This window comes from Cannabis sativa, chromosome 7 (assembly GCF_029168945.1).
Source record: "Cannabis sativa cultivar Pink pepper isolate KNU-18-1 chromosome 7, ASM2916894v1, whole genome shotgun sequence".
In the NCBI taxonomy this organism is placed as follows: domain Eukaryota; kingdom Viridiplantae; phylum Streptophyta; class Magnoliopsida; order Rosales; family Cannabaceae; genus Cannabis; species Cannabis sativa.
Window position 1 is genome coordinate 42,294,644 of NC_083607.1, and position 14,259 is coordinate 42,308,902.

Below are 14,259 nucleotides of genomic sequence, written 5' to 3' on the forward strand. Positions count from 1 at the left end.
TTATTAATTAATTTTGGGCCAACATTAAATTAGAATAATTTTTCCAGGATTTATTTTTTATTTTAACATGCATTTTCGAAAACTGTATCCTTGAATACTTTAATTTTTCGAAATGCAATATATATTTATAGAAAATTAAATTTGAGTTGTAAATTAATTTTGTAACAACTTAAATTGAATATTTTTCTAAATATTTATTGGAAATTATTACTAAGATGGAAATAATTCATGTTCTTTTCATATCCATCTAAGCAAAAATTTATATTTAGAATTTTTAATTCTAAATTGGAAATTTTAATTAAATAAATATATATTTAAAAATAAATAGATTAAAAGAGAATCAAAGAAAATACAACTCTCTTTAAATAATGAGCTTTATTATTAAGATATTGGATCTCCATTGTTGGTTTTACATCGCGTTTGTTCTAGTGAGTAATCCTCCCTAAAGGAGGAACGTTCATTAGCAATTTCGCACTGTTTAATCTCGAAAGATAAGTAGTTTGTAAGTGTTTTATATGGTATGGATCACCCTAATGGTGGCGACCATATTTGACTTGCAAATTTCGAAACAATAGTGGAAGCTCATAAGATAGAATTGCCTTGACTCTCGCCTAAACGAGACAATGCTGAATTCCAATCTTGATCGAATAAAAGGTTGCTAGAATGTTTAACATTTTAGATGAGCTGACAACTCTATTCAATGGATGGTAGCTTTGGCTCTCGCCTAAACGAGACACTGATATCAGTTTGTTGAAAACCTTGGAAATTATTTAGGATTGTATGTTTTAGTATTTTCACTAGTTATTCGTACTTGCTATATGTTTTATAATTTCTGAATTGTGTATGAATTTATATTGAACCATGTTATTTTCTGTTATTAAGTTGTAGTTTAATCTCGAATCTTCATTGTTGGTCTAACTTGGCTTGTTTATCTAATGAGATAAATCCCTAGTGGATTTTCACCATTAGACATACATAATAGTGTTAGATCTCGAAAGATAAATATTGTATATGCAACATCTAGCTGTTCATCAATTGATGACACCTTAGACTAGTATTTTTACAATATAAAACAAGAAGATTATATACATAAATAAGATTACTTTGACTTTCGCTAATCGAAGCATCGTTGGATTCTTATTTATAAACAAAATTATCCTAATTCCTCTTAGCTTATTCATTTCGCATTAGCTCAATAACATATCATTGGATGAATGGTCTATATATCATATCATGTCATTCTATATTTTCTCTTAAAAAATTAAATGACGCATATGATTATAATCCTGAAATTCTATTCCCAATTGATATAAATCCTCAATCTTAGAAATCTCCTACTTGTATGGGAAAATTAGACTTAGAGTTAAATTAGTATTGGTGGTCCAAGATAGAATTACTCATTATATTTGGTATAAATTTATGTCTTTGACTTTAATTTTAGATTCCAAACAGAAATTTTCTTATATTTCTAATTCCAGAATACAATGCAGTTACATTTTCTCAAGTGTTTAATATCCATCTTCTATTAATGGATTCAAACTATATGGAATATGAGGTATTCTGTGACCAGGATCCACTTGCACTATTTTAAGAATTCTTTGATGTAACTAAACCTAAGTCATCAAAAGACACTACCACATTTTTTTAATCTATGGCATTTGTATCTTGTTCATAGTGGATTTGACAAGATCAATCTCTGCAAAGAGTTAATATGCCTATATCCACTGAAAGTAGTTCATCTCATTCGCAGATGGATGTACATTCAGGGGTGGATATGAGTTTTTCGTTGTATTCATAAAACAATAACTCTAGATTATACCTTTTAGCAAAGAAATTTGAAATGTTTGAAAAATTTCATTAATTTCTAGCAATGGTGAAACACCATTAAGGTAAGTGGTTAAAGATCTTGCGAACTGATAGGGGTGGAGAAATAGTTAGTAGATATGCAGTTTAAAGATCATTAAATTGATTTTTGAATTATATCCAAACTTACCTCCCCAGAAATTTTGAGTTGCATATTGATGATTAGTTACTAGTCGTTGCTTAAATCCTTCTATGGTAATACAATTTCAGAATGATGTAATGGTTGTATACTTAATGTAAATTATTAATAGATTCATGGATGACCTAATCAAAATCTTAAGAAAAGCTAGAACTGTTAACAATGGTTTGTTAGCTATTCTAAGTGATAAGGGGTGGACCATCCCATTGTCAATAGATAAGAAAGTGTTTGTTCAAACAAATACTACTTTTCTAAGATAATGACTAAGTCTGAAAATAAAGTATCAAATAAAGGAGATATTTTTCTTGATTCCAAAAGTGTTCTATCATATTATATGACATATGATGATCCCACTGCCTCTGTTGTCTTGTCACAACTAAAGAGATAAATACCATTTAGTTTTTTCTTAGACATAATTCACGGTACCTTGTCGTAGTGGGAGAGTTTCTAGGAACTCACCTTCTTATGACTTGGGAGACACTAGTGATTAAAATCCATTGTAAGTTTAAACAAGTAATGGATTGTCAAGATAAGAAACTAAGAAGAAAAGCCAATAGAACTATGGTTTAATCCATTCACAAGGAGCAACCTAAGTTTTCTATTACAAGGACATAAAAGGAAATTTTTGTTTATAAGTCTATTCAATGGACTTAACAAAACTTCATGTTCCTAGTATTACAGGTTTGAGTTTATCTAAACCTATGGCTTGTGGTATGCCTGGTAATTACTTACTCTAATGCAAGCAACTTACTTTAGTAAGATGTTGAAGCATTTTCTTTCTAATGGCAATCTATAGAAGCTTCACAACTTCTTAGGCATAGATTTTATTTATCTAAGGAAAAGTCTCAACTATTCCAGAAAAGATAAAGTCATGAAAGAATTTCTTATATCAACAGTGAGAGGTCTCAGATATGCTTTAGTATGCCTTAGACCAGACACATGTTGTTGAGTGGGAGTAATGAGTAGGTATCAGATTAATCCAGGAGAAGAACATTGGAAGACAATCAAGTAAATCTTAAGATAAAGAAGAGGAACTATATGTTAGTCTATAAGAGTGTGTTTAAAACTCTTAGACTACACCACATCAAATTTCGAAATTTGCCTTTGTACTAGAAAATCATTCTGATAAGATGGTGATTACTCTGGGGTGGAATAGTGATTTTGGAGAAGTGTAAAAACCTATCTGAAGGCTCTAGGTCTACCAGGAAGAGACTGAATGTTAAAGTTGCAGGAAATGTACTTATTCAGTCTAAGGAAAGTTCTATACATTTTTGGCACCATTCCAAATTGCCTAAACTACTAGTGTTATTTCCCTATTAACAAAAAGTAGTTGCTAAAAGTATAGAATCCAGTATCCCAAGAGAGTAGACATATAGAGAGGAATTTCACATTATCAATGATTTTGTGATTAAAGGAAGAGTAATGGTGGAGAAAAGGTTGTGTTTAATTCAACCTTTCAGATCCTATTACGAGGAGTTTACTACTACTACACTTGATTTGTATATCGAGGTGTTGAGATTATTTGAAACACACTTTTTGTTTTATATTAGTGCAAGTGGGAGTTTGTTGGGTTTTATGCCTTAAATAAAACTCATTTCAATATAATCAGATTTACTTATTAATATAGATCAGAAATAACATTTAATGTTGCATGGTTCACATGATTTATTTCATGATTATCTGTACATAATGTATAAATTCATCTGAAACCCTTTTCACATACTTGATCCTGTTTATTGTGCTGTCAACACATTGGAAAATAAACATGACTATGTGAATAAAGATTCCTAGATTTATCAGACATAGGGTTTTACTGATATGATAATCTACAACAGAGTTTACTTGCATTTGGAGAAGTGCTATGTTCTTTCCAGAGCATTGGTTAAAGTAAAGCTCAGGTTGGATGCATGGAGTATGCATGGGAAGGGACCGATATTGAACTTTGACTTAGATTTATTAAACTTACTGTAATATCTATTCAAGTCAATATCGCCTAGTTGATCCTAGATCAAATGATCTTAATCCTGTTATGATTAGGTTCAATCTCAAGAGGCTATTCGTGTTCTTTGATTTGTTAGTTAAGCCTACTTTGAGGTCAGGGTGATACGTACATTTTAGGAACACGGTAGTGCAATTGAGTGGGAGCGTTAACATAAACATGGAATCTATAGCTTCTATCTGGCGAATAGTAAGTAAAGGATGATCTCCTTCGAGCTTGACTAAACGAAAATAAATGGTGGAGATCTCATTTCACATAAGCTGAAATATCATTTATACGGGGTTAAGTGTTTTAAGGATTAAATACATTGTAGGGTGTAACGATAATCTTATCCCTTTACAGTGTAGATCATTCATATAGAGGATCATTGATCAAATTAGGATTATAACAATGGATAACTAATGATGTGTCTATATGGTGGAACATATAGAGCATTCTATATACTGAGAGTGCAATTCTAAGTTCTATGCGTGGATTCAACAAAGAATTAATAAGTTAGTGAATTTAGTGATAAATTCTTGATGTACTTATTGGAAGCTCGGTTATATAGACCCATGGTCCCCGCACTAGTTGAGATAATATTGCTTGTAAGACTCATACAATTGGTTTTGATTAATCAATTATAATTCTCAAATTAGACTATGTCTATTTGTGAATTTTTCACTAAGTAAGGGCGAAATTGTAAAGAAAGAGTTTTTAGGGGCATATTTGTTAATTATGATATTTTGTATGGTTCAATTAATAAATATGATAAATGACAATATTATTTAATAATTATTTATAATTATTAAATAGTTAGAATTGACATTTAAAAGGTTGAATTAAAAAATTGGCGTTTTTGAGAAAATCAGATGCAGAAAAGATAAAACTGCAAAATTGCAAAAAGTGAGGCCCAAATCCACTTTGTATGGCCGACCACTTTTGTAGGGAATTTAAACCGATATTTTCATTATTTTAATGCCAAATAATTCAAACCTAACCCTAGTGGAATGCTATAAATAGATAGTGAAGGCTTCAGGAAACTTACACTTCTGATTCACAGAAAAACCTGAGCCTTCTCTCTCCCTATCTGGCCGACCACTCCCTCTCTCTTTCTTCCCTCTTAAATTTCGAAATTCTTAGTGTATGAGTAGTGCCCACACACAGCAAGTGATACCTCAACCATAGTGAGGAAGATCGTGAAGAAAGACTTTCAGCAAGAAGGAGTTTCAGCACTAAAGATTCAGAGAAAGAGATCCAGGTTCATATATTGATAATGCTCTGCTACAGAAAGGAATCAAGGGCTAGATATCTGAACGGAAGGAGTCATATTATTCCGCTGCACCCAATGTAAGATTTCCTAAACTTTATATGTGTTTATTTCATCGTTTTAGAAAGTTCATATTTAGGGTGTTAAACAACATACTTGTGAGTAGATCTAAGATCCTAGTAAAATAATTTCCAACAGCCATTGCCCGACCAGACTGGGGTTTTGCCGTCGCCGATAGAAGAAGAAGGAGAGAAGGAAAGAGGGATGGTGGTGGGTTTTGGCGTCGTGGTGTTTTCGTTAAGAATTAGGTTCTTTTTAAGGGGTGTCTGATAACATAACAGAATATATATAGATAGATATATAATTAAATAAATAAATAAATATTTGTATTTCAGGTGAGTCTGGGTGAAACCCGAATTTTGGAAGTGTGGAATTTTTTAAATCGAACCTGGCCCGATTCGGCACTTGGTAACATCTGAACCCACCCATGCATTATTTTTTAAAACCCAATTTTTTTGAGTTTTTCAAGTTTGCGTCAGCTAGGTTTGTCGAGTGGGTGCGGTTTTTGATTACATGTTGCATCCATGTAAGATTATTCATATGCATATAATTTATATTAGAGATAAGTTGAGGAATACTTTTTTTTTTGTATTCATTAATCCAAAATACTTTCATATTATATTGTATTAGAATATACCCATTTTTTTGAATGGATTGTCTAATATACACTCACTCTCTACTTAAGTGTAGCACATATTTTATATTAACCTAAAGGGTATAATGAGAACATCATCCATAAAAGTGAGTATATCTTAAAGAATATGAAAATGAAGTTAAAAATTAAAATAAATAAAGTAAAATGGGTCTATAATGTAATTTGCTCTTTATATTATGTAGTTTGGTTCTCCCAAAATATTGTTCAACACTTCGAAATTCTAGTGATGTACTTAATTAGGGATAATATTTGATTGGATTAGAGATTATTAAAAAAGAAAAGAAATATGGGTAATGTCAAGGGATGGTATTGGGAAATCATATATCTCATTTGGGGTTTATTGGAAGAAAACAATAAGGAGATCCGAGTAAAAAGAATAACTTAAAGGTGACATTTGGTAACACTTTTTTAATTAGTTTTCTGTTTTTAAATTTGAAAAAGTGAAAATAATTTTCAAAAACATATTCTATAAAACTTTTTTTTCTTTTTATTTTTTTAATTGACAATCAAAATTTTAAAAACAAAATAAAAAAAAAAAATCATTTTCAATATTTTTTGAACATTTTTTTTTCTTGATCAATATTTTAAACTCCGATTAGACCTGGACCCAAATCCTTTCCCACGGTCCTGATGCTGAACCCAGCTTCTGAGAGGAACCCAAATCCGACCCTGAACTTAGACCCGACTTAAATAAAATCAAAAAATAAAAATGAAAATGAATTTTACAGAACACATTTTTATTTTATTACAAAATAAAACTGATTACATATCTTATTTTTATTTTTCAAAAAATTAAAAAAAAAATAAAAGTATTACACAAGCACGCCTCTTACTTTCTGAAGAGCACAAGGACAAAACGTTGTAGCTGCCTCGAAGATGCTGACAGGACTAAATTAGTGTGGAGTCAAATTTATACTGACTACTTTAGACCTGCATATTAAATTATCTGTTGCCATGATATTTATTTTTTAGTATCAAAATGTCGAAATAATTCGAGCACCACAGAAGTTGAAGATATAATAATGAATAAATGGGACAGCCAATAATGTTGTTGAGTAATGAGTACCTCTTCCATTCCATCATGGGAATATGATGGAATAAACTTTTGATTAATCTAATATTATTGACTCCTCAATCATGATACTGTGGTGCGCGAGGTACACCTAACACTGTTTTTTTCACTAATTTATATTTCGGGGAACTTTCTTCGTCACAGTTATTATTATTATTACATTTTGTTTTTACTTTTCTTTTTAAGTCTTCGTCAACGATTACCGGAATTTAGAATAAAATAAAAATTAATGACTAATTATCCTTTTTGGGTCTACTACATGAGGCAGTAGCTTCCATATTCCATTGTTAAGGACGGAAATATTGCAGGAAAAGTCATCGCAAACTCCTTTCACTTGCATATATGAGGTTGCAGTAGACACAGAGAAGCTGCTAAAGAAATTTCAGGTACATTATTAATTTATCAATTTCCTTGACTTTTTATCCATGTAGAGTAGATTATAGTCTCTCTTGCAAGTTATATTATTATTTTATTGAAATTAATTAACTTTGAGTTAATTAATTAATGTCAAGTTTTCTAAATTTATTTACTCCTACATGATGATGATGATTGAAGCGTGTAGATGAAGTTCATACTGACTAATAATTAATATTACTTGATACAACAATTAATTGGGTAAAATGGAACATTTGCTTTTCTTAATAGTTTTACCTGTTATTTCGACAACTTTGAAGTTCCATAAAAATTATTAGTTTATTCGAAGAATTTCTTAATTGATTGTTTTCATTGTCTGAAACGAGATTCACATGTATAGTGAGCTCGTGGCCATCAATGAATATATATATGTTTGTGTTGTAAAACAAGTTTTATTTCTTTTCTTTTTTCATGAATATATATACGAGAGTTTATATCTTTCCTGCATCACTAAAATAAATAAATAAATAAAAATTTATTCTTAGGTTTTGGGTTCCTTTTTGTCACAATACACTAATATAATATTATATCTTTTGGTAAGTCTATAGTGGTCTGAATAAGTGTGACCATCCATAGATATACAATGAGATGGCATGCACGTGATTACTGTTAGACATTTATATGTATAATATAAAATATATGTATGTGTATAAACATATACACTATATGAATATAAGGATCGAAATACCTCCAGCCATTGATTCTTTGAGCATTAGTCCCACATAAGCATGATCTGCAAAAGAAACCGATTGATGTGGGTAATCGGGCTTCCTCGCTCTCTCAACTCTCTTTAGATGGAATTTTGCTGTTATGAACAGAATGATTGAGGAGCTCGGGGACCGAGACCCTATATTTATAGGTGAGATACTCCATCAGTATCTGCGCCACATTAATTGTCAGAATATTTTGATAATTAATTCAGGAAATCAAATCAGGTAATGAATATAGAAATCTGACCATATATAGAATATTACATAATTGATTTTGTCCAGATTTAATGAATATAAAATATTCATTTAACAGAAAATCAATTATTTATTTATTTCCTTAAATAGAAAATCATTTCCTTAATTAGAAAATAATTTCCATAAATAAAATATTCTAATATTCTCCCACTTGGTCAGCATTTAAACTAAAATATTCAAACCTAACGTTCCTCATTATATAATAAACATACGAATCATAGCGACATGTCCTCATTATGAATCGAGTATTATCTTCCATGTATTACGATATATTTATTATATAACAATGTACTTTATGTGGCAATGTACTTAAGTGAATAAACCCTAACCCTTATGTTTATTCAGGTCCTCTTACGATAATTTTCTCAGATGAAATTAAGGTGCACATAATATGAGAAAATATCGAAATTAGAGTTTCATTAAATAATTTTTGATTGTACAAATAAAAAAAAAAACTGCATATGGGTTAACTGAATCTCATATTTACTTTATGATCCTTGAATTTGTGTTGCGGCATGCCTTTAGTCAAGGATCTATGCGATCACCCAATTCAGTTTGCGTGATTAATGACCACTTATCACGCCTTTTTATGGCTAAATACTTAATGTCGATATGCTAGCTTCGACTAGTACTCTTAGAGTTATTAGCCATAAATATTGTAGCTGAATTTATCGCAAAATTTTCTTAATGGCCTAATGAAACTGTAATTCTGAACTCTAGGCCTACTATGAAACTCTATAATACATCATAGGAGATGTATCCTCAAAACAATAAATGAATTTGACTTCTATAGTGGAAATAACAATCAAGATTCTCTACAATATAACTTACTGGTAATCTTAAGGATGTAATAAAATATTGACTTACGTGAATCAATACAACCAGTGAAGTATGTTAGAATCTAATTGGTTAACTATATTTCCAGATGGTCAATTCATCTTAAAATATGTATGAATATAATTTTTAGTATCTTAAAGATACCTCATCACTTTGTATGAAAAATAAAGTGGTCTTAACTTTAATTATTCTGATACTACTTAACGATCCTGAAACAAATGTAATGCAAAGTCTTATTCAGACTCTTAGGCATACATTAGGCTTCTAAAATAGAAACAAATGAATGTTCTTAATTTATTCTCACTCCAGATCATTTTTCAGATGCTGGTTCGAGTTGAATTTATCACACTTAAAGATAAAGTTATATCTGATGAATAATACATAATTTTATTTAATCAGAGATGCTGTGGCTACTCTCTAATTAATTAAAATTATATATATTATTTATATTCCTTATCTCAAAATAATAATTTGAGATATGAATTATTTCAACTTATATAGAAAACTTTTATCATCATTTGCAAGTAACATATTGTCTACGTATAAAACAAATATTACTCCCACTAACCTTCTGGTATATAATTATTTCCATAATTCTCTTTTCAAGTCTAAATGAAAAGATGATATAATACCAATTTGTGAGATGTTTGTTTTAATCTATAGGTAGACACCTTAAGCTTGCATATGTTCACCACTATTAGAGGAAAATCTTTATGGCAGTCTATATACTTTCTCCTCTAGTTCACTATTTGGAATTGATTAATGAATTAAAACAAGCAACAAATGCCAAGGTCTATAATAGAATATTTTATAAAAACAAGTGAGAATGTAAATCTCCTTTGTTATTGATTCTTATTTCAAAATGAACTTCTTAGCAATGAATATTCTTTTATATCTTTATGTTTCTCAATGTTACCTAATGAATATTATTGGTGAAAAAACTTATGCTTAATTAATGTTCTCCACCCCATTAGGCAACTTTACTAAAGATGAACTTTATTGCTATTTAAGATATTCATTTCTTCATTCATGGCATATTGTACTACAACTTCAATTCTTTATCATTCTATATTTAATTTGTGTCTCAAATTAATATTGTAGTTGAACTCTTATTGTACAAAATGTGATCACTAGAATACATTGATCTTACTGTTCTAATAAGTCATCTTAAGGATGGACCAACAAACTCTTAAAAGAGCAAATGGTTCAATAGCATGTTATTTTAGAAATTGTAAGCAATTACTAAATAACATAACTTATTAGAATTTTACCAATGACTTGTATATTATTAATGATTAGTTATGAATTCTCAATAACCAGTAATCTTAAGGGTTGTTGTGAATCATAATTAATCTAACACTTGAGGTGAAAGTTTGAGAAAATATGAATGATCTTTCTCAGAAACTAGGTTCCTAGATTGATCACTCCCACTGATCAAGTCAATTCTTAATTCCACAGTTCTAGTGTTGTGAGATGGATAATAAAATATGTAGCCCTTAAACCTTATAGCTTTTCAAATGAAATATGCTCATATATGGTTTTGGGCCCAGATCTTTTCTTTGACAATTTTACTCTAACTATATATGGGTATTTATAAAATGTGTACATGTCATCAAGTCGGTTTTTAACCTTATCACAACTCAAAATATGTTTGAGAAACAACTTTGGTTAGAACACGATTCGATATGTACACCCCATTGAAGAGTATCAATAGAGAAAGATTTAGGAAAGTTTGGAGTTTGCTATGTAGGCTCCACCCCATGTCCAAAAATGCTTAGTTTCTTAAATTTGTCACATACTATGATTTAGGTGTACCAGGCATATGTATTGGGCAATGAACCCATGCTTTTAAAGAAACTTTGCAAATGGACTGGGAGTTTATCCATACTCATGAATTTTAATGTAGTATTCTCCATTTTATAATTGATCTCACTATCTTAATATGCAAAATGCACTATTTCTCTACTTAAGATTTAAATGTCTTTGAAACATATAAATCTATACTTTTGTAGAAAAATAATTTATGTGAGTAATCGTTAAAAATGAGATGCAAAATTTGAGTCCATGTCTTCAAAATTAATTGACTTGTATGATTTCTAATATGATAGAATTCTAATATGCACCGATTTTAACTTGTTGGAATACATATTCTTAATGAATTTCACACAAGTTCTAAATAAAGTTAGTAAAATCAGTGTAATGAATATCCCCACCATTTACTAACATTTATTCTATTAATGGATATATGTTCCATAATTTTTGGTGCTATAATATAGAAGAATTCTTATTAACAACACAATTTTTATTGTCAGATTGAACTTGCATATCTTTATGAGTGACATCATTTTGTAGTAAAGACCTTTAAATGTGTCTAAATCAAGTTTCAAAAGAATCTTGGAACATAAAGGTCTTTGTCAATTTTAAAACAAAGTCACTACTATATTGCTTGTTCCTTAAACTTCTAAATGTGAGAACTTATCTTGTCTGTGGATAAGATTTGCTCACAGTTACTGACTTTCTCAGGTTTATTTGTAAACCTTGCAAGAAATTATGAATGTGGAATAACAATCTAAAATAATCCACTGTGTGTTAATAATCACATTAACTATATTAGAATGTATTCATACACAATAAATTAAAATTTATTGGTGATAATAAAGTGTGATTTATTTTTCTTAATTATACAGTAAAAACTGTACATTTTGGATGAAGTTATCAGAATAAATTTTGGAAATTTCTACTGGTATAGAAGAAATTTATGAATAGTGATGTAATAAAATTACATATATAGTTTTGAGGTTTAAATGAATCATGTTTTTACCAATGAATAAACATGCTTAAATATGAAATCTTATTAAACAAAAAATGCCTGTGGGCTAAATTTTTAATTTAATAAGATTAGATTTAGATGTAGATTATGATAGATTTACACAATTTATGAAAAACTTAAAGTTTAATATTTCTATCTCAATGAAAGGTATGAAACACTTAATTATTTATAAATGTTTCAAAATTTTATACTTTATGATAAAATTATTAAATTAAATCTACATAATTTCCTGTGGGATAAATTAAGAGAATTTAATTTAACATATTAATTATGTAAAAATAATAAAATCCCTGTAGGGTAAGATTATTATGTTCACATAATTCATGTCCATTATGTGATCTTAATCCACTTAATATATATAATTTTATATAATTAAGGATGCTGTGGCTACTCCCTAATTATTTAAAATTATGTGGTTCACTAGACACCAAAGTATAAACTGAAGATTAAAATTATACTAAATCTAAAATTGCCTGTGGGCTAAATTTTAAATTTAATAAAATTAGATAAACTTTATGAGATTTAATTAAACAATTAGTTTTGAAAAATGAAGGTTTATTATCTATCTTTAATTAAATTTGTGATAACACTATTAAATTAAATCCCCATAACTCCCTGTGGGGTAAATTAAGAGAATTTAATTTAACATATTATCCTAATTAATTCTACAAATATAATAAAATCCCTGTGGGGTAAAATTATTATACTTATATAATAAATTACAAGTTATGTCCATTAAGGTGAATTTTAATTAATATATAATTTTATACAAATAAGGATGCTGTGGCTACTCCCTAATTATATAAAATTATATTTTCACTTTGACATTAGGTATTGGGCTCTACCTAAAAGTAATTTCGTTATTAACATAGTAGACAATCACTGAGATTAGTGCTCCTAGCTAGTGTGGTCGTCCGAAGATCATTAAAAACCGTTCTAGATATGAGCATTTGTCCCAAGTTCATGTTTTCTTATGTCAAACCATAAAATTACTTACATTTTATTCATATTTTATTCATTTTAGGAAGTTTTATGAATATTTTATGAATAATTTTATGAATTTTTATGAAACTTAATGTGCTATATAAAATATTCAACCTATCTTAATGTTTGAATATTTCTAAATATATCTAGCACTATAAAAAGAATTTATGTATAGCATTTAAATCATACAAATCTAAATTAATTGCATTAAACATAAATTTGCCAAATAAATACAAATTAGTACAATTATTGTATGATAAGAAATTAAATGCTTAATTCCATAATATATAATTAATTATGCATTTATGACCATATAATATCTTAAATATTTATACTAATAATTAATTTGTATAAATAAGGTAAATATACAAATTAGTACAATTAATTATATGAAATGAATTAAATGCAAAATTAAAGAATGTACTTAATGGCAGATTATCAATTAATTCAATCAGTAAATTACATAATTGGTAAATAAATATAATAATTGCGCACTTAATTGTAGAATAATCAAATATTGACATTCTTAAAATATCACAATTATTGTAATTACATGTAAAAATAAAGTATGTAATTAATTTACCAAGTTAAAAACTTTCCATAATAACTTATTACTAAATAACATATAATATATGAAGATATATGTTAAATAAGAATGGAAAGTTTAAACAAATGTAATTTAATTGACTAAATCAATAAAAATAAGGAAATAAAATAAAATTCCAAAAATAAATCAAAATAATAAAATTTCGGAATTTTCTTAAATTTTTCTTAATTTTCCTTTTTTTTTTTTTAAAAAAAATCTGCCCTGAAAAACGACACGTCGTTTTTAGCTATATGAAAAACGACACGTCGTTTTTTACTAAAATGAAGGCTGGCTGCTCACACGAAAAAACGACACGTCGTTTTCCACAAGAAGGAAAACGACACGTCGTTTTATGAATCTGAAGACTGCTTCAGAAGACGAAAAACGACATGTCGTTTTCCACAGGGGAAAAACGACATGTCGTTTAAACAAACGACAGCAGCAACAATACTTGAAAAAACGACACGTCGTTTTCCACAAGGGAAAAACGACATGTCGTTTTAGTAAACGACGAAAGAAAAAAACTTAAAAACGACATGTCGTTTTCGAGAAACGACACGTCGTTTGGGTCGTCTTCTTCAGCCAACCCGGGTCATTTTGACCCGT

The 14,259-nt window shown here is 28.9% G+C and overlaps 1 protein-coding gene across 4 annotated transcripts in view; it reads left to right on the plus strand.

Annotated features, from left to right (window-relative positions):
• Positions 1–6,971: 6,971 nt before the first annotated feature.
• Positions 6,972–14,259, plus strand: part of LOC115697112 (ankyrin repeat-containing protein ITN1) — a 49,212-nt gene continuing 41,924 nt past the window's right edge. For 2 of the 4 annotated variants that reach the window (XM_030624019.2, XM_061118871.1), the window contains exons 1-2: positions 7,015–7,122; positions 7,346–7,423. The gene's annotated coding sequence lies outside the window, so the exon portion shown is untranslated. Of the gene's footprint in view, positions 7,123–7,182; positions 7,424–14,259 lie in introns of those variants that run through there. The other 2 variants (XM_030624018.2, XM_061118870.1) reach the window with 2 other exon arrangements.